At 44.3% G+C, this 26,136-nt stretch overlaps 1 protein-coding gene across 8 annotated transcripts in view; it reads left to right on the top strand.

The window, feature by feature from the left end:
• LOC132025321 (uncharacterized) overlaps positions 1 to 26,136 on the top strand; it is a 317,882-nt gene that overhangs the window by 98,462 nt on the left and 193,284 nt on the right. The window contains exon 10 of one of the 8 annotated variants that reach the window (XM_059412388.1): positions 13,294 to 13,733. The exons of 6 other annotated variants lie outside the window; for them this stretch is intronic. The gene's annotated coding sequence lies outside the window, so the exon portion shown is untranslated. Of the gene's footprint in view, positions 1 to 8,535; positions 8,760 to 13,293; positions 13,734 to 26,136 lie in introns of those variants that run through there. One more of the 8 variants, XM_059412389.1, reaches the window with a different exon arrangement.

Raw genomic sequence — 26,136 nt, 5'->3', positions numbered from 1 at the left:
ATTTATTTGACAGAGAGAAATCACAAGTAGGCAGAGAGGCAGGCAGAGAGAGAGGAGGAAGCAGGCTCCCCATTGAGCAGAGAGCCCGATGCGAGACTCGATCCCAGGACCCTGAGAATCATGACCTGAGCCGAAGGCAGCGGCTTAACCACTGAGCCACCCAGGCGCCCAATAAATAAAATCTTTAAAAAAAAAAAAAAAAGGTAAAAAAAAAAAAAAAAAGAATACATATGCCATAGCAAAATACCTTGAAAACAGCACATTTTTAAAGTATTATTACACGTTACTTTTTTGTTTGAAACATCAGTAAAAAAAAGGTAACGCTGTAGGACCCAAGATTTATTGTTGTTCTTAGAAAAAAACAGTAGCTACTCAAATCACCTGCAACAAATTGTACACATAGGAGGAACGAGGCCATTTTTTTTCAGTTTTGCTGTGATTTTCTGATGGAATTTTGTCTTTGGGGATTGTGGTTAACCACTTGCCTCATACTTGTATCTACCCTGATGATCAGGGTCCAGGTGTAAACACAGAAAACAAGTAATTAAGGGAGACGCGGGAAGGATGGCTGGGCTCTGCCTTCCGGGGATGTTCCTCTGCTCTTGTCATTTAGAGGAAGACGGGAAAGCAGGGAGGCTGACAGACTTAAAGGGCAGACCTGCCACACCGCCCACAGAGAACCCCGTCTTCTACTGTCACAGAGCGTGGCAGGGGGTGCCCACTTCTCATGTACTTGGGCAAGTGTGGTCCCCACTACTGCTTCAAGGGATAAATCCCCATGCATAGCCCTGCAAAAGCCCGTCTTGTTTAGAACGATGTCCCTGACTGCTGCTGCCGTTCTCAGCACCGAGTAGGTCTCAGTAAACGCTTACTGAGGGCGACTGGGTGGCTCAGTCGGTTAAGCCTCTGTCTTCAGCTCAGGTCAGGATCTTAGGGTCCTGGTATCGATCCTACGCTGGGCTCCTTGCTGGGCAATGGTGATGTGGCCGACCAGCTCGCGCTGCAGAGAATGATACGTCTCCTGTCACTGACTTCTATCAGCAGCCTCTTTACAAAATGAAAACGTCCTGTTTCTCAACTAGACTTTTTCAATGTCCTCAGTTTTCCTCAGTAAAGGGTCTTTAAGTGCGAGGAAGGGAAAGAAAGAGTTGGAAAGAGAGACAGGCTGGCACGGCTGGGATGCCACGACTGCTGCCCTACAGCCGATCTCTGTGGCATTTATAAGAAGGATGCTTTTGGGCCTCATTGTCTTTTTCACAGTGATTTTTGCCGCGTTTAACATGTCTTTAGGAAGCCCTGGGAAGGTCAGGCAGATCTAGGTTCTGCAACTTGCCATTCTGTAGCCGAGGGCAAGTAATCTGGGCTGTGATTTCTTCCTGGTAGGATGAAAATCCTCAAGTTTGCAGGGAAGGGAAGAGGCTGAGCCAGGAGAGCTTCCAGGGGAACCCCAGACTGATCCTGCAGGGGCGCTCCAGAGGACAAGTAATCCCGAGCCCATCGTCATTGCCAGGAAGGGGTGAGAGAGAGCAAACTACTGGGCTCCGGGCACCCGCGGTCCGTCCCCTGCAGGAGAGCTGCCCGGCCTCGTGTAGACCCCCACGCACATATAAGCTGGGACGGAAAATGGAGAAGTAGGAAGAGGGGGCTAAGCGGACTAGAGCAGAGCCCCCCAGTGTCCGCTTTCGTCTCTCTGGAGGTCAGATGATGCGCGCACATGGAGCCCTTAGGATAGACTCGGGCACGGAGTGAGCACATGCTGGATGTTTGCTGTAATTCACACGTTTATTACCTTCTGCACAGTGTTACAGTCACCAGCACCGCAGCTTTCCAGCCGGAGCTTATCGGCCCAAATGCTTTGGGGGGATGCAGCTTAGAGAAGGTGAGGGGAGGAAGAGCAGACACACCGGGAAGAAGTCAGCCGGGCACACCTGTGCCGTCCAAAGTATGGCATTTAAAATCAAGTGTTTACAAAACACTGTGCACCCAAAGTCAAACCAAACCAAAACTAAACAAAAAACACGCCTGGCTGGTGGCTTGCCAGTTTCTTACGGCTTGTCCTAACCTTCGTCACGGTCCGTATCATCCGTGCACCCATCTCAGCAGGGAAGGGCGCCGTTGGGTTGTGTGCTTGCTGAGGAGTGCTCCCTGGTGGGCTTCCTGGAAGCTGGGAGGTCATGGAGTGGGTTTACTGGGTGGTCTGCCCTCTCCACCCTGGCCTCCGCAACTTCTGGTGAACTCCTCCCCCTCGTGAGGGCCACGAACTTCATGACTGTGTGAGGGCCGTGGCCTGTTCTCCTTTGTTCTCTAGTCTGGACCAGGGTCTGAGGTGACACAGTGAGGGTGGGGTTTGTTTATTCAAGGGGGATTCGCGAAGCTCTAGACATTTCCACACGGGTTGTTAGGGATCCTAATGAGAAACAGACTGTGTGTGTGAGAGAGACAGACAGCAGCAGAGAGAATTTCTTACGGCTTAAAACCTGGTTCAGAAGATGCCCTTGTGCCTCTTGGAGGAAATACAAAGTCAGGAATAAACCAAAATTGCTTATCTGTCCATCTGCCCTCGTCATGGGTCATTTGACTCACCCAGTTCCTAGCATCTCTGAACATCCATCCTCCATGGTGCTCACCTGACAGACCGTTCAGCCTGTACCTGCTGTGGGTACAGCTCTGTGCTTTGTGGTTCAGGGTGGGGGCTTGTGTGCCAGAGAAAAACGAGACACTGTCCTGGGGAAACAGGAAGAACAGCCATTTGAAAGGCCATCGGAGACCTAGGGCCATTGTAACGAAGGTTGGATTGTAAAGATGAGACCGTAGGCGAGGCTGGAGGTGGAGCGAAGACAGACGGAGGACACGGGCGTGCGAAACCCTGTGTGACAGCCTGGCTCTGCCTCACCTATCCCGTAGGTTACACTTCTTCTATTTCTATTTTATTTTACATTAATATCCCTTTCATGGTTAAAATTTAATCTGTGTTCATCATAGGAAACTTGAAAGAAAATTTAAAACTATGCATAATCCTGTTACTCAGAGCCACAATTAGCATTTTGGTATTTTTTTCCTTCTAGATACACACATTTTTACTTTGCTGGGACAATTCTGTTTTGAAACTAGCATTTTGTTTTAATTTCATACTTTATCCTTGAAATTTTCCCCACATTATTAAGGACTCTGACATAACATACTACTTAATGGCTATTTAATATTTTGTCACATTGATGTATTATAATTTATTTAAGCAAACTCTTATTTTCTCCTCAAGATCCACCTCCTTGTCTCCTATTCCAATGAAAGCCAGACTTTCTGAGCTACCCGAGGGCCCCAGAAGCCAGGGATAGATGGTTTGCTCTACCCCTTCCCAAGACCTTCAAGGGAGACAGCTGTCACGTTCTGTTGCCACAGCCACGGGAGTGACACCTGCGCCCGAGGCTCCTCCCGAGCTGGGGCAGAAGCAGAGTCCGGGTGGGTTTGGGATGGAAGGGTTCCCGTGGCCAGGCTGACAGAGCAGGAAACCCTTCTCTTACACAGAGAGGTTTGCTTTCAGAAACCAGAAGGGAGAGCCCAGCTGTCAGGACTGTTTTGAAAGGCAGGGCGAATGGCACATTGGAGAACTGAATTGGGCTCCATTTGTTCCAGGGAAGGTGGGTGGCGTTCAGCTGCCTAGGAAACAGGCTCTGAATGTGTGCTTCCTGGAATTCTTCATGCTTCTCTCCTGAAAGGGCTCCTGGTGCTCCTGATAAAGGAGTCTTATTTTTTGGTATTTGCAGGCAGCCTCATTTGGGCAACATTCTGTCCAGTTCTTTGTGTTGGTGAGCTCTTGTGAGGCCCCGTGTCTCCTCTGAGCGAGGCCAGGATTCTCCCTTCTCCCTGCCTCTCGCTCCTTCGCCGTCTCTGCCGCACTCTCACCCACCACCCTTGTGCGTACTTTCGTTTCATTACGCGTCTGAAAGCTGAAGCCACAGCTCGAGTGAGGTGAGGATACACACAGCACATGGGCCTCCGTGCTTCAGGATGGTGTCTGGGAGGAAGAGAGTACACGCAGGGCACGGGGGCCGCGCCAGAAACGAACGTCGCCGCGATCGGTTGACCACTGACCGTGACACGGAACACATGGTCAGGACCTCCAAGACCTTCCAGGAGAAAAGCAGAACTCAGCCCTGGCCTGTCCTTTTACTCCACTTTACTTCAGATTAAGTACACAGAGGGGACGGCAGGAGATCTAGAAAGAACACCTTCCTTCTTTATTCGCCCACTTGTTTGTTCATTAAATCTAAATTAAGCATCTGTTTCAGTATTGTTCACCTCAGAGGATCCAAGTAACCATGGGATACACTTTAGTTCAATCTGACGTTTTAGAGAAGGGTCCAGGAAGCCACTGGGCACACTGTAGGCATTTGATACATGTTAATGATAGCTAACATATTCTGAGCTTTCTCCACACCAAGCTCTACTCAAGCATTTTATATATAATAACATAGTTAGCAATGAAAAAACAACCTTCTGGAGGAAGCTACCCCAACTTGACAGATGCCATTAAATAACACGCCCGATATCACTGGCTGACTTCTTTCTCCTGCCTGTCTGTAGTGTACAGCCCAGGAGTCCTGCTCTCCCCAGCAGAGATTAGCTGAGCACTTGGCCAGACGGGGAAGCAGAACTTCCACAGAAAGGTTAGGGTGGGAGGTTGGGGGGACCAGGTGGTAGGTATTAAAGAGGGCACGGATTGCATGGAACACTGGGTGTGGTGCAAAAACAGTGAATACTGTTATGCTGAAAAAAAAAAAAAACCACCAATAGTATTTTCAAAGTGTTGTAACAAACAATTCTAAAATTTGTATAGAAGCAGAAAAGACCCTGAATTGCCAAGGAAAGGTTGAAAAAGAAAAAGCTGGATATATCACGTTGCCTGACTCCAAATTATGTTACAAAGCTGTGATCACCAAGACAGCATGGTACTGGCACAAAAGCAGACACATAGACCAGTGGAACAGAGTAGAGAGTCCAGACATGGACCCACAACCCTATGGTCAAATAATCTGAGGGTTTTGAAGGGGCGGGGGGTGGGAGGTCGGGGTACCAGGTGGTGGGTATTATAGAGGGTACGGATTGCATGGAGCACTGGGTGTGGTGCAAAAATCATGCTTAGCGAAATAAGTCAAGCAGAGAAAGACAACTATCATATGATCTCCCTGATATGAGGAAGTGGTGATGCAACATGGAGGCTTAAGTGGGTAGGAGAAGAATAAATGAAACAAGATGGGATTGGGAGGGAGACAAACCATAAGTGACTCTTAATCTCACAAAACAAACTGAGGTTGCCGGGGGGGAGAAGGGGGTGGGATTATGGACATTGGGGAGGGTATGTGATTTGGTGAGTGCTGTGAAGTGTGTAAGCCTGGTGATTCACAGACCTGTACCCCAGGGGATAAAAATATATGTTTATAAAAAATTTAAAAAAAAATAAATATATTTTAATAATTAAAAAAAATGAATACTGTTATGCTGAAAATAAATAAAAAATAAATTAAAATAATCTTTGACAAGCAGGAAAAAATATCCACTGGAAAAAAGATAGTCTTTTCAATAAACGGTGCTGGGAAGATTGGACAGCTATGTGTAGAAGAATGAAACTCGACCATCCTCTTACACCGTACACAAAGATAAACTCAAAATGCATAAAAGACATCAATGTGAGACAGGAATCCATCAAAATCCTAGAGGAGAACATAGGCAGTAACCTGTTTGACATTGGCCACAGCAACCTCTTTCAAGACATGTTTTCAAAGGCAAGGGAAACAAAAATGAAAATGAACTTTTGGGACTTCGTCAAGATAAAAACAAAGGAAACAGTCAACAAAACAAAGAGCAGCCCGTAGAATGGGAGAAGATATTTGCAAATGACAGTACAGATAAAGGGCTGGTACCCAAGATCTATTAAGGACTTCTCAAACTCAACACGCAAAAAGCAAATAATCAAGTCAAAAAATGGGCCAAAGGTATGAACAGACACTTCTCCAAAGAAGACATACAAATGGCTAATAGACACATGAAAAAGTGTTCATCATCGTTAGCCATCAGGGAAATTCATGTCGAAACCACAATGAGATACCACCTTACACCAGTTAGAATGGCTAAAATTAACAAGACAGGAAACAACAAGTGTTGGAGAGGATGTGGAGAAAGGGAAACCCTCTTACACTGTTGGTGGGAATGCAAGTTGGTGCAGCCACTCTGGAAAACAGTTTGGAGGCTCCTCAAAAAATTAAAAAATAGAGTTATCCTATGAAGCATTTACTCTATTGGGCATTTACCCCAAAGATACAGAAGTAGTGAAAAGAAGGGTCACATGCACCCCAACCTTCAGAGCTGAAATGTCCACAATAGGCAAACTGTGCAAAGAACCAAGATGCTCTTCAACAGATGAATGGATAAAGAAGATATGGTCCATATATACAATGGAATGTCACGCAGCCATCAGAAAGGATGAATACCCAACTTTTGTGTCAACATGGATGGGACTGAAGGAGATTATGCTAAGTGAAATAAGTCAAGGGGAGAAAGCCAATTACCATATGGTTTCACTTATTTGTGGAGCATAAGGAACAGCATGGAGGACTTGAAGAAAAGGAAGGGAAAAATGAAGAGGGGGATATCAGAGTGGGAGATGAACTAAGAGAGACTATGGACTCTGGGAAACAAACTGAAGGTTTTAGAGGGGAGGGGGTTTGGGGATAGGTGAGCCTGGTGATGGTTATTAAGGAGGGCACAGATTGTGTGGAACACTGGGCATTTTACACAAACAATGAATCATGGAACACTACATCAAAAACTAATGATGTACTGTATGGTGACTAACATGACATAAGAAAAGATTTTATTTATTCATTTGTGGGGAGAAAGAGTAGGAGCAGGGGGAAGAGTAGAGTAGAGGGATAGGCAGACTCCTGGCTGAGCAGGAGCTCAAGGTGAGGCTCCATCCCAGGACCCCGGGATCACAACCCCAGCCAAAGGCAGATGCTCAAATGACTGAGCCACCCAGGTGGCTCCAGCCACATAGTTTTAAAAACGTATAAAATGCATGTTATTAAATCAACAAGGATGGGAAGGGAAAGAACCTACCAGTGAAAGCAAGCTGAAACATACAATCCTTGATGTATTTCAGGCAAATTGCATAACCACACAGAACGGGAAAAAGGTCAAGCAAGTGCACTGATTTAATTATCTAATGAATGTGGTATTTGATTATAGATCCTCAGTCTTGGGTGGGAGAGAATAGCAAACAAGCCTTGTACTTTTTTCAGTAGGTTTCCTTTTTTATTTGGACATAGAAACGCTGAAACCACTTTAGACAGATTACAGGATTAAGTGAACGAGTGTATATATTTTGTTGGGATCCTTTGTGGAGAAGGGATGTACATGAAGTGAGAGTCCTCAAGAACAACCCTGTTAGGATGGGTGGTGGTTACTATTTGATACTATGTTTGTAAACTCATAATTTGTAAACTATGCATATGTGAATATAAATACACACACATTGACATACATGTTTGTTTAGGTACACATGTAAACATTCATATCTTTTCTAGCTTTTTCTGCAGCAAAGATCTAGAAGCAAAACCACCCCAGTAGCACCACAGCAATGAACTCACCTTAGCTTCTAATTACCATTTTCCAAAAAAAAGGAATCAGGGCTCCTCAGAGAAACAGTAAATCCTGAAGCTGGGGAGGGAAGGTGGAAAATAAGCCTGGAATATTTTGTTACATCAGAAAGGAAGAAAGTTACAACATCTAAAAAAAGACACAGTATCGAACTTGAAGTAGTTTTCCGTGATCAGATCTGGGTCATTTGCACACCAAGATAATTAAGGGCACTAATGAATCCATATTGATAATAAATAGATAAAAAGTGAGAAGGGAGGGCTCTTGCCTGTGGTCATGCTGGGCACTGACTGGAGAGAATGCTAGAGTTGGAAACCCATCATTTGCTACCATCCTAGTAAGGACTGGTTCAGGCAAGAATCAGCACTTCAGAGTGAATCTAGGGGGACATCGGGATAGGCCAGGCCTGGAGGTGGGGCCTGGCGCTTCCCCATGGATTCCACTGGATGCAGTTCGTTGACACGGCAACACTGCGTTTCAAGGGAGGTTAGTAAATGTATTTTTGCTGTGTGTCCAGGGAAGAGAGGGAGAATGGATGGCCATAAGCACCAGCAGTCCTTGCCACAAGAACTTGTAGGTTTGGTATTCATAGCATTTGGGCTTAGATTTGGGGATATTGGAGTATCAAGTATAATCACTAGTTCCTAAGGAGGGTCCCCCAGTGAACTCCCCCTCCCAGTACTTAACGCTCTTGCGTGGCCCCGTCGTTGTATCTGGGTTGGCCTGGACTCGTGTTAATTGATACAAGGAGGCAGAAGTGATCTCTCCCAGTTCTAGGCCTCACCTTTAAGAAGGCTGGTAGCTTCTGCTGCTTCTCTTTTGGAGGCTTCAGTTTTGGAGGCCGGGTGACGTCATGTAAGGATTCTGGCTTTCCTCTAGAGAGGCCCCATGAAGAAGAGACTCGGAACTGGGGGAGAGGGAGAGAGACCCAGCTGCCCAGGAATCCCAGACAAGCCTCCTGATGATTTTCGCCTGGCTGCTGTTAATGACCACAACACGAGGTCTGCCCAGCGAGCCCAGCTGCCTGAGACCCGTGAGAGGAAACAAGATGGCCGTAGTCAGAAGCCACAACACTTCAGGGTGGTTGATGGTATAGCAGTAGATCATTGAGCAGGTAGAACTGATGATTCCAGTTTATTTTAATTTATTTTTTATTTTTATTTATTTATTTATTTTTATAATTTATTTTTAAAAAAGATTTTATTTATTTATTTGACAGAGAGAGATCACAAGTAGGCAGAGACGCAGGCAGAGAGAGAGGGGGAAGGAGGTTCCCCACTGAGCAGAGAGCCTGATGCAGGGCTCGATCCCAGGACCCTGGGATCATGACCTGAGCCGAAGGCAGCGGCTTAATGCACTGAGCCACCCAGGTGCCCCTGATGATTCTAATTTAAACTGTATAATTGAATCATGGATTGTGTGTGTGTGTGTTTTAATATGAAAGGCAAAAGGGAAATGTACTATACATACAAACAGTATTGAAGTGTTAAGAGAACATAAAACTCACCATAGCAGTGTTATTTATTGTATTTATAAAAGCCATCTAAATATATGGAAAGCTTCTGTTAATCAGATAATGAAAGTATTTACAAAGCAAATAAAATATAAGAAATTGATTGGTGCATTTTTAATATGTTTACAGGTATTGAATCAACTGACTTGTAGAAGTATCCTTAAAAGTGATGCTAAATTTCTAGATTTAAAATGAGAATAATAAAATTTGTGTATTCAAGTAAGACACTTAAGGAACAATAGGTTTCAAATTTGTTTTTCAATAAATTAACTATTGATTTAACACCTCAGAGCAATTGCAAATTGTCTTTTTGCATGTGCATGTGCGTAAAACCCACTCTCAGGGACACTTGAATTATTTTGGCAATCATCGTTAGGGTGTCTAAGGCCAGGAACTTGAAGCTACAGTAACATTTCAGACCTCCCAGTTTGCGTGCTGTGCCTGCATTGCTGTTTCCGTCTCTCCAGCCACCTAACGCATTCAGGGAAATGAGGAGTAGCTTCTTCCTTCTGGGATGAGAAGGAGCTGTACCTGGTAAGATGTTTCCAAGCTCTTTAGCATCCCTTCAAAGGAATTTAAAAAATAAAGAACAAATCAGAACCAAGGAAGTGACCTGGGCTGGAGAGCTGCGCTATGGGAACTTTAGGACCAACTTACTGTTCATTGGTTACGGAAATATTATCATTGGCTCTTGGGGCACCTGACTGGCTCAGGTGGTGAGGCATCTGTAAGCCTCTGCCTTTGGCTCAGCTCGGGCTCCTGGGATCTAGTTCTTTGTCAGGCTCCCTGCTCAGTGGGGAGCTTGCTTCTTCCTCTCCCTCTGCCTGCTGCTCCCCCTGCTTGTACACTTTCTCTCTCTGTCAAATAAGTAAATTAAATCTTTTAGAAAATATATTAAAATTGGCTCCAGAAGGGTCCTTCTCAGGTGGTTCTTCTGTCCCTTGCAGAGGGACAGAGTGCATTCTTGAACACTCAGGAACTTTCCTCTCCAGTTTGTCCAAGATGCTCATTATGTGGCCAGTAAGTGGCAGAGGTAGAAACACTGGCTTTTGTCCCTACTTATTCCATGTGGGACAATTTTAAACACCCCTTTCAGGGAAGAACGGTATCTGCTCCTAACATGACATCCTCGTGCTCCTGGAGCAGTGTCCCTCCCACGGGTGATGGTGCTGGTCAGAAGAAGGCCAGAATCATAGCTGAGACAGAGCTCTGGGCCCAGCAGCATGACAACGTGTTTGGCAGAGAGACCGTATATTAAAAAGAAAAGAGAAATTTCAGAAAGCTGACCTCCAAATGCCAAAATTCCAAGTTAGGGATAAGATTTTCCATGACGGGTTTTATTGTTTGAGGGGGTGAAGAGAAGGCATGAAGACTCTTGGAATGATCTCCGTCTTCGTGTGGGATCTGTGAGTTTGTCCCTGTAGAGACTCAATCCCTGAACGGAGAGAAGGTTCCAAGCAACAAGCACGCGGATAAAGCAGGTGGGGAGGCCGGGTCTGAACCCTCCGCCTGTGTCCTTCAGCCCCAGAGACCTAGACGGCCCAATCCACACAGGCAGTCAGGCTGGTTGTGAGAAAGCCTCGCAGAGATTCAGTTATGAAGGGAGGGCAGTGTAGACATCTTTGAGTTTTCTGCCAGTTTAGTGAAGAAGAGCAAGGAACCAGTCAGGACGCAGTTAAATACCTTAAAAAACCCACTCACTGTTCAAAGGGGTGTAGGGGGTGGAGAGCTGGAGACGTGCAGAGAAAGAGAAATAAAAGAGGAAGGAGAAGAAGCAGGAAGGAAAAGGGGAGGAAGGAAGTTTCATGTTAAGGTCTGTCAATATCTAAATTTGGTGTCTGTTTAAACAGCCAATAATGTATTTCCACGCCGGCAAAATCACTTATTCTGCCCTGCTGTCTATGTGAAATCTCACGCACACTGCACAGAAGCAGATCAGGTTTGCTCGGGGTTTAGGGGGAGGGGGCGGCTAACCCACGTTCCTTGGCAATGGCGGTGCCAGTCTCTCTGTATAGGAAGTACTCGGGATGGTAATTTAGTTGGGAAAGGGTGGTAGGCTAGGAGACTTGCATTGAAATTGCACTTCAATCTGAGAACACTTTTTTTTTTTTTAACTTCTACTGTGTGCTTATTTGTGATGCGTCTGAAAGAGATTAAAATCGCCTCAAGTCTCCCAAATCTCCCCCTCCCGACACCCATGGCACCTCTCAGAATGGACCCCTGCCGTTCCCGAGTGGAGAGAGTGCCGCTCTGTGTCCTTGGCTGAACTGGCTGACAGGACAGGGACAAACTGACCGCAGATTAGAAGCCATCCCCCGGCACTCCCGGGGTCCTTGCAGGCTTGCACACTGCCCTGCCGTCTTGTCAAGGGGGTCCTGTAGTCAAACTACCCACTTAATATCTGCTTTCTTCCAGATTCTTTAGCAATTTTTTCACTGGGCGGATGTGGATAACCTCAGCTTTTTACGCATTTCACTTATGTGATTTTGAAAGGCCCCACAGTGATGTGGTGTCTAAGACAATGGGCAGTTTTCATGGACTGGCTCTATCCTTAGGCATTTTGTCCTAAAGTAAGGCTATTGGACATGACCCAAGGCTATGAGTTACAGCTGCTTCTAATGCAGGTTTCTTGGCCTCAATACTCTTGACATGGGGCCTGATAGTTCTTAGTTGGGTTCCTGTGTTGTGGATTGAGATGTTTAGCTGCATTCTTGTCCTCCACCCACTGGATTGCGTAGAAGCCCTCTCCAGTCTTGCTCAAGTGTTGAAAACACAAAATGTCCCCAGACATTTTCAGATGCCATCGATGGGGTGGGGGTTGTGGTAAAATCACTCCAGTTTACAACCACTGTTCTGTGTTGATGGCTTAGGACTCAAGCACTCTACTGGGGACTTCAGTTCTAAAGATCAGAAAGTCACTACCTTCCAGAAAGGGCAGCTGCCACCGCACCCTTCTCTTTCATCTCTACTTCCTCACCAGTGAGTGCCTTTATTTTTGATAAATATTGTCTAGAGAACAATGATCCCTCAGTCTCTAAGGGAGTGTCAGGGCCAAGGGTGTGTCTTCTTGCCAAGGAGTGGTGACACCGGAAATGGGGAGTCATAAGCCCTTTACAGTATTATAGTTCTTCTCTGATTTTTGAGATGAAAGTTGCAGAGCTCTAAAGGATGTTTCAATTTATCTGCCATGATCAATCTTTCCTTCCTAAGATGAATTTTCTGCTTCTCCCACCCCAAAACCTATCTGTCATGGTCTCCATGGTAAAAGAATAACTTAAAATTCAAATCCTCTCTGATTAGAAAGAAAACACCCCTACTACTATCAACATTCTTACCACAAGAGAGACATTTTATATGCATGCCAATATATTTGATTAATCTTTCTAACAACCTTACAATGTAAATATGATTTTTCCTATTTTATAGCTAAAGAGCCAAGCTGCCTACAGAAATACACCTAATGTTGGTGAAAGAATCAAAATTTCTCCTACCAGTTAAAGATAATAGCAATACCTTATGTCTGCATTATATTTTTCATATCTTTATTATTTTTTACATACATTATCTGGATTGTACTTCTAGCTTAAGTGCTGTGGGAGAAGCTATAGAATATGAAGTGTGGTTGGAGGAAGTTTCCCAACTGGGCAATGGACTGGTCCCTGAAGATGACAGAGGGCCGAGGGTCATTGGGGTTATTGGTGGATGTGTTAGTAGAGGCTTATTTTAGACAGAAAACATGAGCAAAAACCCAGACTGAAGAATCAGGGGTGGATGGGAAACAAGGGACAGGCTACCCCAGGAGCAGATGATTCCTGATGGTGGGGTAGGAGTTAGAATGGGTGCGTCTAGTGTGATCAGATTATGGAGGGCCTAGAGATGCAGGCAGGGGAATTAGGACGTTATGAAACAACCTCTGGGAGCTGTTGGAGGTCTGTAAGCAGAGATTAACACTTTCATCCTACTCAGACTCACTTCTTCAGAAAAGCCTTAGCTAATCCCCCTGACGTTCAGTGTTTGGTGTCAGTCTTATAGTATCCTGGAGCTTCCTTTGAACAGTCAAGGCCCTATGAGACCATGAGCTCTTTGAAGACAGAGTTCTGAATCACCCAATTTTGTGTCCTTAGGTCTGGCATGTAGAAGGCTCTCAGGGAATGGCCTCAGTAATGAGGAAATGGACCTTGATAGACACCACGTGCTTCTCTGACTCCTCAGTGCCCTATGAAGATGGATTCTAAGGACAGAGAGGCCCTTGGACAGAGGAGATCACAGGTTTTGAAGGCGGAAAGGTGCACAGACGGGATGTCAGAGGAGAGCAGAGCTGGAGGGGGAGGAGCTGAGGAACCCCCAGGAGACAAAGAAAGGTGGGTGGGAATCACCAAGGCAATTAAAATCTCTGAAGCAGGACCCTCTCCCCCATCCTAAAACATGGAACGTTCCAGACATAGGCCTTACAACTATTACAACTAATGTTCACTCTCCTTCTGTAGGAAAGGGAATAGTCACATTCTTAATCTAAAAAACTGAAAAATGGGGCACCTGGCCCAGTTGGTAGAGCATGGGTTGTGAGTTTGAGCCCCACACTGGGGGTAGGGATTACTTAAAAATAAATCTTGAAAAATTTTAATTAAAAAATAAAATATAAAAAACTGAAAAACATCCTTCCAAACGCCCCCCTCTTCCCGAATCCTCCACCCCCACTGTTCACGCCGGCGTGCGGTGCTACTGCTACCCAATGAGTCAGTCAGAGAGGAACATTAGTCTCTTGGAGCAGATGTCGCTTTAAAAAACAACACTGCACCATTCCGCAAAGCTTACCAATTATGCCTGTCGTGGAGCTTCGGGGCTAATATAAAGAAAAGGGGTAATTTTGGCGAATTCAAAGGGGGTAAGATTACTGTAATTATGGGGCACTGCTGCTAAATAGTCTTCAGAGAAAAGAAAGGCTGTTTTGTGTCTTGCTGAGATACCGGAAGGGGGAGGGAGAGACGGGAGGCTGGGGAGGTCGCCGGTGTTTACTGGCATTCTTGGGCCTGACTTACTGTGTCTGGAGCTGAGAGAAAACAAGATCTTTGAAGGTCACTGAGGGTAGAAGCCAAAGGCTTTACCCAGCATAAGCTACCACTCTCTGTCCTCACCAGCCGGGCTTTTCCAAAGGCCTGCTCAAATCCTTCCCCTCCTGTGACACCATCCGTGTCACTCCACTCTGCAGAGCCCTGTCCTGCTGAACGACAATACCAGTCACAAGGGGAGCCTCAGTGCTGCTGACCAGCATCTCCTACCACTGTCCAGCCTCTCATGTGCTCACATACAGACTTGCTAACCAGATCGCCGTCCCCTTGAAGAAGGCATGGCACTCTGTACCACACGGGGGGCCCTCAGAATGCTGGCAGTGTGTGTTGATTGGTTGATCGATTAGATAGCAATGCCAGGGGCTATCAGCTAAGGTGGTCTACCACCTAAGTGATGCGCGGTCTAATGATTTACAGAAAGGAAACTAACATCCATGGAGTACCAAGAAGCCACGCCCCCTTTCTCAGGTTAGATTATCTCAACAGAACCATTTGAAAACACCTCAGGAGATGTTCTAAAATTAAGGGTGAGGACATTAAGGTGGGTTTCCAAAGGCCACAGCACTCATAGGCAGCAGAAGCTGGGATTTACTCTTCGACTTGTCTGATCGCAAAGCTTATGTCCTTTTCAGGTGGCGCTTTAATGCTCCCAACATCTTCCTTTTGCCTTTGGCCAAGATCAGAACTCCTGGCAATTTCTTCATGATAGCTTGAAACTTCGGTACCTGTTGAACTGAAAACACTCTTAGCATTAAGTGTGTTAGGCAGAATAATGCCCCCCACCCCCTGAAGTACCCATATCTTAATCCCAGAACCTGTGAATATCTTAGGTTATATGGCTTAGGGAAGTCAAGGATACAGATAGAATTAAAGCTGTCAAATACCTCACCTTAAAAAGATATAAAAAAAGAGTTTACCAGGCATTTTCTGGGTGTGCTCAGTGTAACCACAAGAATCATGAACTGATGGAAGAGGAAGGCAGAAGAGTCAAATGAATCATCTTACGTGAGGCTGGATGTGCCGCCGTTGCCTGTGAAGATGGAGAAAGGGTCCCAAGACAAGAGACTGAGCAGTAGAACCTAGACAGGCAAGGACAGATTCTGTCCTAGGGCCTCTAGGGAGGAACGAATACCTTCTGATACCTTGGTTTTAGCCTGATGAGACCTGCATCCGACTTCTGAAATACAGAACTGTAAGGGAATTCATTTGTATTGCTGTAAGCCAGTATGCTTGTGGCGATTTCTTACAGCAGCAATAGGAAATTAATCCATCGAACAATAATACATCCATACCTGTTTCTGTTACACATTTACCGGTGATTTGAGAAAAGGCGTGCAGGGTTTGCAGAAGAGAACAGCACTGAATTTAGACAACAAGGTGGAAAGAAAGGGAGGGAACCAAGACGAAAACGGGGTAGAGCAGCGGTTGAGGATGAGAATGGGAGTTCCTGGAGGACGGGGATCACAGGTCCCCACACTGGCCTCCCTCTGCCCCCCAAGGATCCGAGACAGCAGGTTCGCCCTCCAAAAACTGCTGAGTCAACAGAATGAACGAACGGGTGAAGGAAGTGACGGCGGAAGAAAATGCCTCCGGGAAGAAAGAAGAAAGTGAAGAAAGAACGGAGGTAAATGTGTTTGGGGTTCAGTGGCTCCATGAGGGGGACACGGAGAGCAAACAGTAGACTGAAGGTTCTAGAATACATTTATGCTAAGGCTGGCACTTGAGTGAACTCTGCGACCTGTTCTGGAAACTGTAAACAGTGAAAATCCTTGCAAGTTTCTCACCAGTATCATCACTGGCTCTGCGTTTCTCAACCCATTATTTCTCATATATTATTACACAGAAAAAAAAAATAACCCGATAGAAACACAGTCCTTCAGTATGACAGTCAAACGGGAGTGGAGCAGCAGTGCATGAGAACAATGGATTTGTAGACAATGGATTGGAAAGAAATGCGTTTTTTCCTGACGTCTCAACTTTTTGCACCAGCAAAACCTCATTCAGAACATACACTCTGATGGATCAAGTGATAATCTCCTTTTCATTTAGACAGTCCTCGTGAGCCTTATCCGTCTACTGGAGAACTTTAAACGTGATGCTAAAAGTAGATTCCTCATTGCTAATTCTTAAATCCTCTCAGTTCCCATAAAATGGGAGACAAGATCTCGAAGTCTGACAATACTCAAAGACAAGTGTTGAGTTACCTGCCTCTCAGCACTCCAGCCAACATTAAAAAGAAAAAGTGGGATAATATTTATTGGCTTGAATTATAATGTGAAAATAGCTGTTCTACCGCCCATTTTCTCTGAGCGTTAGGATATCGATTACGTAAGGACCAGGGTCTCAAGTTCAGGGTATAAGAGATGTACTTTTTAGCACTTTTCCTTGTTAATGTCTCTTTCTCTTTAATAGTCTCATTCTTCTCTCTTTTCTGTAGACACAGGTAGGTGCTTACACACTTATAGCTGCATGTGTGTGTGTGTGTGTGCACCTGCCCACACATGCACACACACATATTTCTAAATATTAATCTACTTCCACTAAATAACCCAGAGAGTAATGGCAGTTCCCTTCAACAGCAACCGAAGTGAGCTTAGTGGTCGACAGAGGTACAGGTCAGTGACAGCAAGAAGCCCAAGTGCTAGGTCCCCTGACTCCCTCAGACCCATGTGTCTCCCGCTGTAGCAAGCCACTTCCAGGTGCAGTAAATGTGTCTGTGAAGATGTTCAGGGCACTTGTGCTATGTCCCTTCCTCCTTCCTTCCCTCCACCCTTTTTCCTCTGCCTAGACAACATTCTCTGTTAATAAATCAGGTCCACCATCATTTCTAAACCCGGCTAGCTGGGCAAGCAGGTATCTCACTGTCCATCTTAGAGGGGCCATGCTGACCTGATACAAACTGATGACTAGAAACAACACTGGTGTTGGTAGAATTTTTTAAAACTTTAAAAATAAAAATACTTATTAATATACAGCATAACTGGGAGATAATATGGCTGATTTTTCTTCTTCATAAAATTCCTACTGTTTGTTTTGTTTTTATAATCAGACAAAAAAAAATCAATAATCATTTTAAGATACTATGGCTAATGAGAGAATTAAGCTTATCAAGGGTACCTCCAATTCTGAGGGCATCAGGAGCCCCAAGGATGCCACCTAGGGTGACTAATCATTTTGGCTTGCCTGGGTCTGAGGGGATCCAGGGGACACAAGACGTCCAGTGTGAAAACCAGGATGAGATGGTCATCCTAACATCACTACCTATCTCTCCCCAAGCCTGTCTTACAGCTTCTCCAGAACTGGTTGTTAGCAAGAGGAGAGGCAGCTCAGACTGTTGGTGATTGTACACAGAAGTTTATGGAGGAGGTTAGATATATATACCCAACTCTCAAGCACACAGCTAAGTGAACTTTGACAAATGGCCATACCGTGTAACATCACCAAGATCAAGTTACAGGCTATTCTTACCATCCCAGAAAATTCCTTTGTGCTGCTGCTTTTCCAGTCAATACCCACTGCTCACCAAAAGCAAGCACTCTTCTGATTTACATCTCCGTAGACGCATCAGAATTAGATACACTCAGAAATATGGCTACAGAATTAGGAAAGAACTTGAAATGAAAGAAAATACATTGTTCAGAAATGAAGACCAACTACCAGAAACACGAGAGTCGCTAAACACAGTGTATAATGTCATCAGACAGTCAGAAGGCGAAAAGGTAGACATGTTTAAAGCCAAAAAGAAATAAAGATACGAATGTGATCTGAGAGAAAGTGACGAATACGGAAGAGAGGCAAAAAAAAAAAAAAAAAAAAAGACCTCTCTTCCGTATTTGTCACTTTCTCTCAAATCCTATTTATATCTTCATTTCTTCTTTTTTTTAAGATTGTGTTTATTTATTTGACAGATGGAGATCACAAGTAGGCAGAGAGGCAGGCAGAGAGAGAGGAAGCAGAGCAGAGAGCCCGATGCGGGGCTTGATCCCAGGACCCTGAGATCATGATCTGAGCCGAAGGCAGAGGCTTTAACCCACTGAGCCACCCAGGTGCCCCATTTCTTCTTCTTAATGACCAGGGAGGAGCAAGGGAATTTGACTAGGAGTCACCATATAAATATTAGTTATTTCTTATATAATCATGTACCATTTCCTTGCCCCTCCTTTGGGGGGGAGGGGTTCCCTGTCTTCTTTGAGTTCATTCATGACCTACCACAGACTAAATACTTAAAAAGTGTTTAAAGTTGAGGAAAATAAAGCTTGAAATCAGGTAACATGATGACCCCAGTTTTATTTTTGTTTTTCAGCATTTCCTTAGTGATTTGGGGTATCTTCTGATTCCATACAAATTTTTGGATTATTTGCTCCAGCTCTTTGAAGAATACCGGTGGAATTTTGATCGGAATGGCATTAAAAGTATAGATTGCTCTAGGCAGTATAGACATTTAAACAATGTTTATTGTTCCGATCCAAGAGCATGGAATGGTCTTCCATCTTTTTGTGTCTTCTTCAATTTCTTTCATGAGTGTTCTGTAGTTCCTCGAGTACAGATCCTTTACCTCTTTGGTTAGGTTTATTCCCAGGTATCTTATGGTTCTTGGTGCTACAGTAAATGGAATCAATTCTCTACTTTCCCTTTCTGTATTTTCATTGTTAGTGTATAAAAAAGCCACTGATTTCTGTACATTGACTTTGTATCTTGCCACATTACTGAATTGCTGTATGGGTTCTGGTAGTTTGGGGTGGAGTCTTTTGGATTTTCCATATAAAGAATCATGTCATCTGCGAAGAGAGGTATCCAATTTGGATACCTTTTATTTCTCTTTGTTGTCTGATTGCTGTTGCTAGGACTTCTAATACTATGTTGAAGAAGAGTGGTGTGAGTGGGGATCCTTGTCATGTCCCTGATCTCAATGCGAAGGCTGAGAGCTTTTTCCCATTGAGGATGATATTTGCTGTGGGTCTTTTCATAGATAGATTTTATGAAGTTCAGGAATGTTCCTTCTATCCCTATACTTTGAAGCATTTTAATCAGGAACGGATGCTGGATTTTATCAAATGCTTTTTCTGCATCAATTGAGAGGACCATGTGGTTCTTCTCTTTTCTCTTATTAATTTGTTCTATCACATTGATTGATTTGCAAATGTTGAACCATCCTTGGAGCCCGGGGATGAATCCCACCTGGTCATGTTGGATAATCTTTTTAATGTGCTGTTGGATCCTGTTTGCTAGGATCTTGTTGAGAAACTTTTTTTTTTTTTTAAAGATTTTATTTATTTATTTGACAGAGAGAGATCACAAGTAGGCAGAGAGGCAGGCAGAGAGAGAGAGAGAGGTGGAAGCAGGCTCCCTGCTGAGCAGAGAGCCCGATGCGGGACTCGATCCCAGGACCCTGAGATCATGACCTGAGCCAAAGGCAGCGGCTTAACCCACTGAGCCACCCAGGCGCCCCTCTTGTTGAGAATCTTATCAACCATATTCATCAGTGATATTGGTCTGAAATTCTCCTTTTTGGTAGGTAGGGTCTTTGCCTGGTTTGGGGATCAGGGTAATGCTGGCTTCATAGAAAGAGTCTGGAAATTTTCCTTCTGCTTCAATTTTTTGAAATAGCTTCAGGAGAATAGGTGGTATTTCTTCTTTGAAAGTTTGGTAGAATTCCCCAGGGAATCTGTCAGGTCCTGGGCTCTTGTTTTTTGGGAAGTTTTTTTTTTTAATCACTGCTTCAATCTCCTTACTAGATATCAGTCTATTCAGGTTGTCAATTTCTTCTGGGTTCAATTTTGGGAGTTTATAGTTTTCCAGGAATGCCTCCATTTCATTTAGGTTGCTTAGCTTATTGGCATATAACTGTTGATAATAACTTCTGATGATTGTTTCTACTTCCTTGGTGTTAGTTGTGATCTCTCCCTTTTCATTCATAATTTTATTAATTTCGGCTTTCTCTCTTTTCTTTTGGCTAGTGTGGCCAATGGTTTATCGATCTTATTGATTCTTTCAAAAAATCAGCTTCTAGTTTCATTGATACATTCTACTGTATCTCTGGTTTCTACCTCATTGATCTCAGCTCTAATCTTGATTATTTCCCTTCTTATGTGTGGAGTTGGTTTGATTTGTTGTTGATTCTCCAGTTTTTTAAGGTGTAGAGACAGCTGGTGTGTTCTGGATTTTTCCATTTTTTTTTGAGGGAGGTTTGGATGGCTATGTATTTCCCCCTTAGGACCGCCTTTGCTGTATCCCATAGGTTTTGGACTGAAGTGTCTTCATTCTCATTGGTTTCCATGAATTGTTTCAGTTCTTCTTTGATCTCCTGGTTGACACAAGCATTCTTAAGCAAGGTTCCTTCGGAACTTTTCCTTGTGATTGAGCTCCAGTTTCAAAGCATTGTGATCTGAGAATATGCAGGGAATAATCTCAGTCTTTTGGTATTGGTTGAGTCCTGATTTGTGACCCAGTGTGTGGTTTATTCTTGAGAAGGTTCCATGTGCACTTGAGAAGAATGAGTATTCTGTTGTTTTAGGGTGGAATGTTCTGTATATATCTATGAGGTCCATCTGGTCCATTGTGTCATTCAATGCTCTTGTTTCTTTATTGATCTTCTCTGCTTCGATGATCTGTCTCTTTCTGAGAGAGGTGTGTTAAGATCTCCTACTATTAATGTATTCATATCAAAATGAAACGGGGCATCACATTACCTGATTTCAAGCTTTACTACAAAGCTGCGATCACCAAGACAGCATGGTACTGACATAAAAACAGACACATAGACCAGTGGAACAGAGTAGAGAGCCCAGATATGGACCCTCAACTCTATGGTCAATTAATCTTCGACAAAACAGGAAAAAATATACAGGGGAAAAAAACAGTCTCTTCAATAAATGGTGCTGGGAAAAGTGGATAGCTATATGTAGAAGAATGAAACTCGACCATTCTCTTACACCGTACACAAATATAAACTCAAAATGGATGAAAAATCTCAACGTGAGACAGGAATCCATCAGAATCCTAGAGGAGAACATAGGCAGTAATCTCTTCGATATCAGCCACAGCAACTTCTTTCAAGATATGTCTCCAAAGGCAAAGGAAACAAAAGTGAAAATAAACTTTTGGGACTTCATCAAAATCAAAAGCTTCTGCACAGCCAAGGAAACAGTCAAGAAAACAAAGAGGCAACCCATGGAATGGGAGAAGATATTTGCAAATGACAGTACAGACAAAAGGTTGATATCCAGGATCTATAAAGAACTTCTCAAACTCAACACACACAAAACAGATAATCATATCAAAAAATGGGCAGAAATATGAACAGACACCTCTCCAATGAAGACATACAAATGGCTAACAGACACATGAAAAAATGCTCATCATCACTAGCCATCAGGGAGATTCAAATCAAAACCCCATTGAGATACCACCTTACACCAGTTAGAATGGCCAAAATTAACAAGACAGGAAACAACATGTGTTGGAGAGGATGTGGAGAAAGGGGAACCCTCTTCCACTGTTGGTGGGAATGCAAGTTGGTGCAGCCTCTTTGGAGAACAGTGTGGAGATTCCTCAAGAAATTAAAAATAGAGCTCCCTATGACCCTGCCATTACATTCCTGGGTATTTACCCCAAAGATACAGATGGAGTGAAAAGAAGGGCCATCTGTACCCCAATGTTTATAGCAGCAATGGCTACGGTCACCAAACTGTGGAAAGAACCAAGATGCCCTTCAACCAATGAATGGATAAGGAAGATGTGGTCCATATACACTATGAAGTATTATGGCTCCATCAGAAAGGATGAATACCCAACTTTTGTAGCAACATGGACGGGACTGGAAGAGATTATGCTGACTGAAATCAGTCAAGCAGAGAGAATCAAGTATCATATGGTTTCACTTATTTGTGGAGCATAACAAATAACCTGGAGGACAAGGGGAGTTAGAGAGGAAAAGGGAGTTGAGGGAAATTGGAAGGGGAGGTGAACCATGAGAGACTATGGACTCTGAAAAACAATCTGAGGGGTTTGAGGGGGGGGGTGGGAGGTTGGGGTACCAGGTGGTGGGTGTTATAGAGGGCACGGATTGCATGGAGCACTGGGTGTGGTGCAAAAACAATGAATAATGTTATGCTAAAATAAATTAAAGAAAAAGAAAAAGAAAAAAGTCATTTTGGTGATCTAACAAGGATATATTTTATTCCTATGTTGAATTTATTATTGTGATAACAAAGTAGCTATACATGAATAAATGATTAACTTCAAAAAAAAAAAGTTGAGGAGGTGAACCATGAGAGACTATGGACTCTGAAAAACAATCTGAGGTGTTTGAAGGGGCCGTGGGTGGGAGGTTGGGGTACCAGGTGGTGGGTATTATAGAGGGCATAGATTGCATGGAGCACTGGGTGTGGTGCAAAAATAATGAATACTGTTATGCTGAAAATAAATAAATAAATTCAAAAATTGAGGAAAATAAAGAATAAGGAAATAAAGAAAATCTAAAGGGAGGAAAAATTAAGCAAATCTGGGTAGGGTTGGTGGGAAGAAGAAGGCTGGCTCTCCTTGTCTCTACAACATTACAAGTTATCGTCCCTGGAAAATAAATTCTATTAAAAAAGAAGAAGAGTTCCTGAGACCTAGATCCTCTGGTACGCCAGGTGCACAGACACATTTGGGCTGGAAAAGTGTAAGATTCATGCTATCAGAGACACTGCTTCTGGTTTACAAGTTTGCTGAGCCCTGGCTGTGTCCCCTATACAGAGGGAGTAGGTCTGGGGATTTGATGGGCACCGCTGTCCCTTCTCTAGAACTATCCCTGGTCTGTGCTGCTCCTGGATGATTCCTAAAGAAGTTGCAAGGTGGGGACTGGCAGGCAGATCCTGGCTTAGCCTTCACTTACCGGGAGCAGACTGCCCGACCCCCACCTCGTGCCATGGAGAGTCTCCTTCTGCTCAGGCTGCTGAACCCGCTGGACTGGACATTCTTCTCAGTTTCCACGGAGTTTTCCTTCTTGTGTCCCCCTTCTTAATGGTTGAGAATGTCCTGTGGCTATTGCTGGTGTCTCAGGGTCTCTTTGAGAACAGAGGGTGTCGGGCACCAGAGAGGTCAGCCAGATCTGCACCAAAGTCCTGGCTCTAGCACTTGCAAGGAGGTCCATGATCTCAGTTCCCTCCCCTATTAAAAAAAATGGAATAATAATACTTAATGTCCCAAGGTTGTCGTTGGCATTGACACCAGATCATGAATATCAGAATTTAACACATCGTTGGTGCTCAGTAAAGACTGGTTTCTTTTCTTCTACCAGATGGGCTGTGGGCCTGTTAGTCTCTAGATAAGTTGATGTTTACAGGGTGGCAGTATCTGTGCCATCTGTAGTAATTTAATACTGATGAAGAACTCAAACAAAATGAAAGGTACAAATGTATGGCACAGATCTGGTTTGGGACTTTTGACATCCCAGTTTCATTCTGTTTTGGATTTAGAAAACAAATAGTTTTTGTTCAGCCCTACACTACTTTTTAAATAAATAAAACCCCCAAATCTTTAATTTAGTTGGTTACATATGACAAGAAAAATGCCTTCTTTTTTATAATTTGTATCGCTTTAGTTCCCTTGATTTTTGATTCATATGGAGCTTTTGTTTAAATCTCTCCGTCCACTCCCACACTTGCGCGCTCTCTCTCTCTCTCTCTCTCTCTCTCTCACACACACACACACATACACACACACACCCTAGTATATTGCCAAAAGCAAAACTGACCGGTTTTCTTATTAAACTGATGCCTCCATACAATGATCTCTAAGCTAAAAGAAGAGATTGTCTTTGGTGAAGAAAAGCCTGTATAATTTTTTTTTCTACCATGTTTGGCAGAATTAACTTGCTAGAGCCTGATTGCTTAGGCCCGCAGTAGGAGGAATGGTTAGGTGACAGGTGGCAGCGTAGGTCAGCTGTCGGCTGTGATCATTACCTGAAAATAGACCACTTCCCTATGACAGTGAATTCAGGTTGATACCATTGAAAGAGTGGTTCCAGTTTGGATAATTCTATGATGTTGAGCAAATCATTTCACCTCTATAAGCTCAGTTTTCCACCTCTAAAATGAAGCATTTGGCTTAAGTGATTTCTAGGATCTCTTCCAGCTCTGAAATTCCAGGGTTCCTTGAATCCAAAAGAGGTAGCGCAACAAAAATCAGCTGTCAGGAGCAACGATGGAGGCCAGACGAGCCAGCCTGAGAGTACGAAGACCGTGAACTTATAACAGATCTGGAAGAGCAAAGGCCATGTTCTCCGGAGGCTGAGGCCGGGCAAACTGAGGTTACGGAGGAGATGCTGTAGAATGGGCAAGGGGGATACGCCATCGTAACCTCTTCTCCGGCGTTTGATCTCTGTGTTTTATACTCCCTCTGCTGTTGCAGCCAACAGTCTCATGGGTCTGAAGATGAGCCACTGACGTGCTAGTAAAGGGTAAAGTGTCACGGAGTAGTAACCATAGGCACAGCAGCACACCCAAATAGGATAATTGGAAATAATGTGATTAGATCCAAATCGGGGAAGTGACCGTGACAGTGAGGAGGCATCCACTGAGCAGAGTGAAGTCAGCAAAGACAACTTTCAGAGCACGGAGCAAATATTGAGATCTTTCCCGATAAAGAAAGATGGGAGGCGCTAAGGGAGCGTCACGTGGCATTGGCAAGTCAGTTGGCAAGTGCAAGTGAGCATGTGTGCACACGCAGGTGTGTGGACGTGTGGTTGCCTGTGTGTGTGTTCTCAGAGTGGAACAACATCTCCGCGAACCAGGATCTTCCTGCCTCTCCACATTTGACTCATTTTCAGTTGAATCGGATCTTTAGAAAGCTGATTCTTCTATGGGCTAAAATACAGATCTCTAGAGCGTCTCCTCATTGGTCCTTGCTTTATTTCCAAGACCACAGAAGCTGGAACTTAGAGTCTTTCTGACTTTGAAGACAGTTGGTATGTACCTGGAGAATCTCTTTTCTTCATTCATAGTTTCCATCTCCCCTTCATGTTTTAGTATCCAAATCCTTCACCACCAGAATTCCCATTTCCACAAAGGTGGCCTTCGTTAGCCATACCGGGTCCCTTACTTCTGTCTTCAGGTCCGTCCCAGCTTCTGTGCGGGGGTGCACTTCCTTGCTTGGCTCCGTTATCACGTAAGACATATGTACATGTGTACGTATGCAGGTTTCAGCCAGCAGGTCATATGGGGAAAGGGCTGCGTGCCGCTCTGCAAGGTTGGCACCGCCATAGAGTCCGTGAGCTCCGAGGGCTGTCTCCACCAGTTCCAGACTGAGAATGTCAGGTGCCCGCAGCTCACTTCTCTGAAAGGTCATAACACTTGGGCGCTGGCACCACCAGGCAATTGTTGCCAGTCCCATTAAATGCTTACCCTTGAACCATTCCACAGACCAGTTTGTCTGTACAGCCTCTAGCATTAGACTCTGGGAAGAAAACTCGGAGTGTGTTATTTTAGGCAAATTTCTCTATACACAATGCTCAGTACACAATGCTCACAATGCTCACAAGCAGCTTAATACTCTGGGAGGCCATGGGTGTGGAAGCACAAGGAACTAAGCTCAGATTTTATTTCTGCCACTTACTCTTTTGTGACCTTGGGCTTTGGGAGGATTAAATTAGATAATAAGGCTTAAATGTCTGGCCTGGTCTGTGATACTTGGTGGTTTCATGGCCACTGTTAACCACGCTTCTCCCTCTCTGTGGGATCCCATTCGACATTGTATTTCTTGAGACTCCTTGGAAACCTCGAAACAACACATTTTTATATCCTCATTTGAAATATGATTTCCTGGCTGTGAAGCAGATCCTGTTATCCGGGACACCTGCCTTCTTCTGCACGTCCTCAGCAGTGTAAATTACTCACCGGGGTGATCAGTGTTCTC

This window comes from Mustela nigripes, chromosome 10 (genome assembly GCF_022355385.1).
Source record: "Mustela nigripes isolate SB6536 chromosome 10, MUSNIG.SB6536, whole genome shotgun sequence".
Taxonomy (NCBI): Eukaryota; Metazoa; Chordata; class Mammalia; order Carnivora; family Mustelidae; genus Mustela; species Mustela nigripes.
Note: the sequence above shows the minus strand (reverse complement) of the source record. Positions and strands in the feature narration are given on the sequence as shown.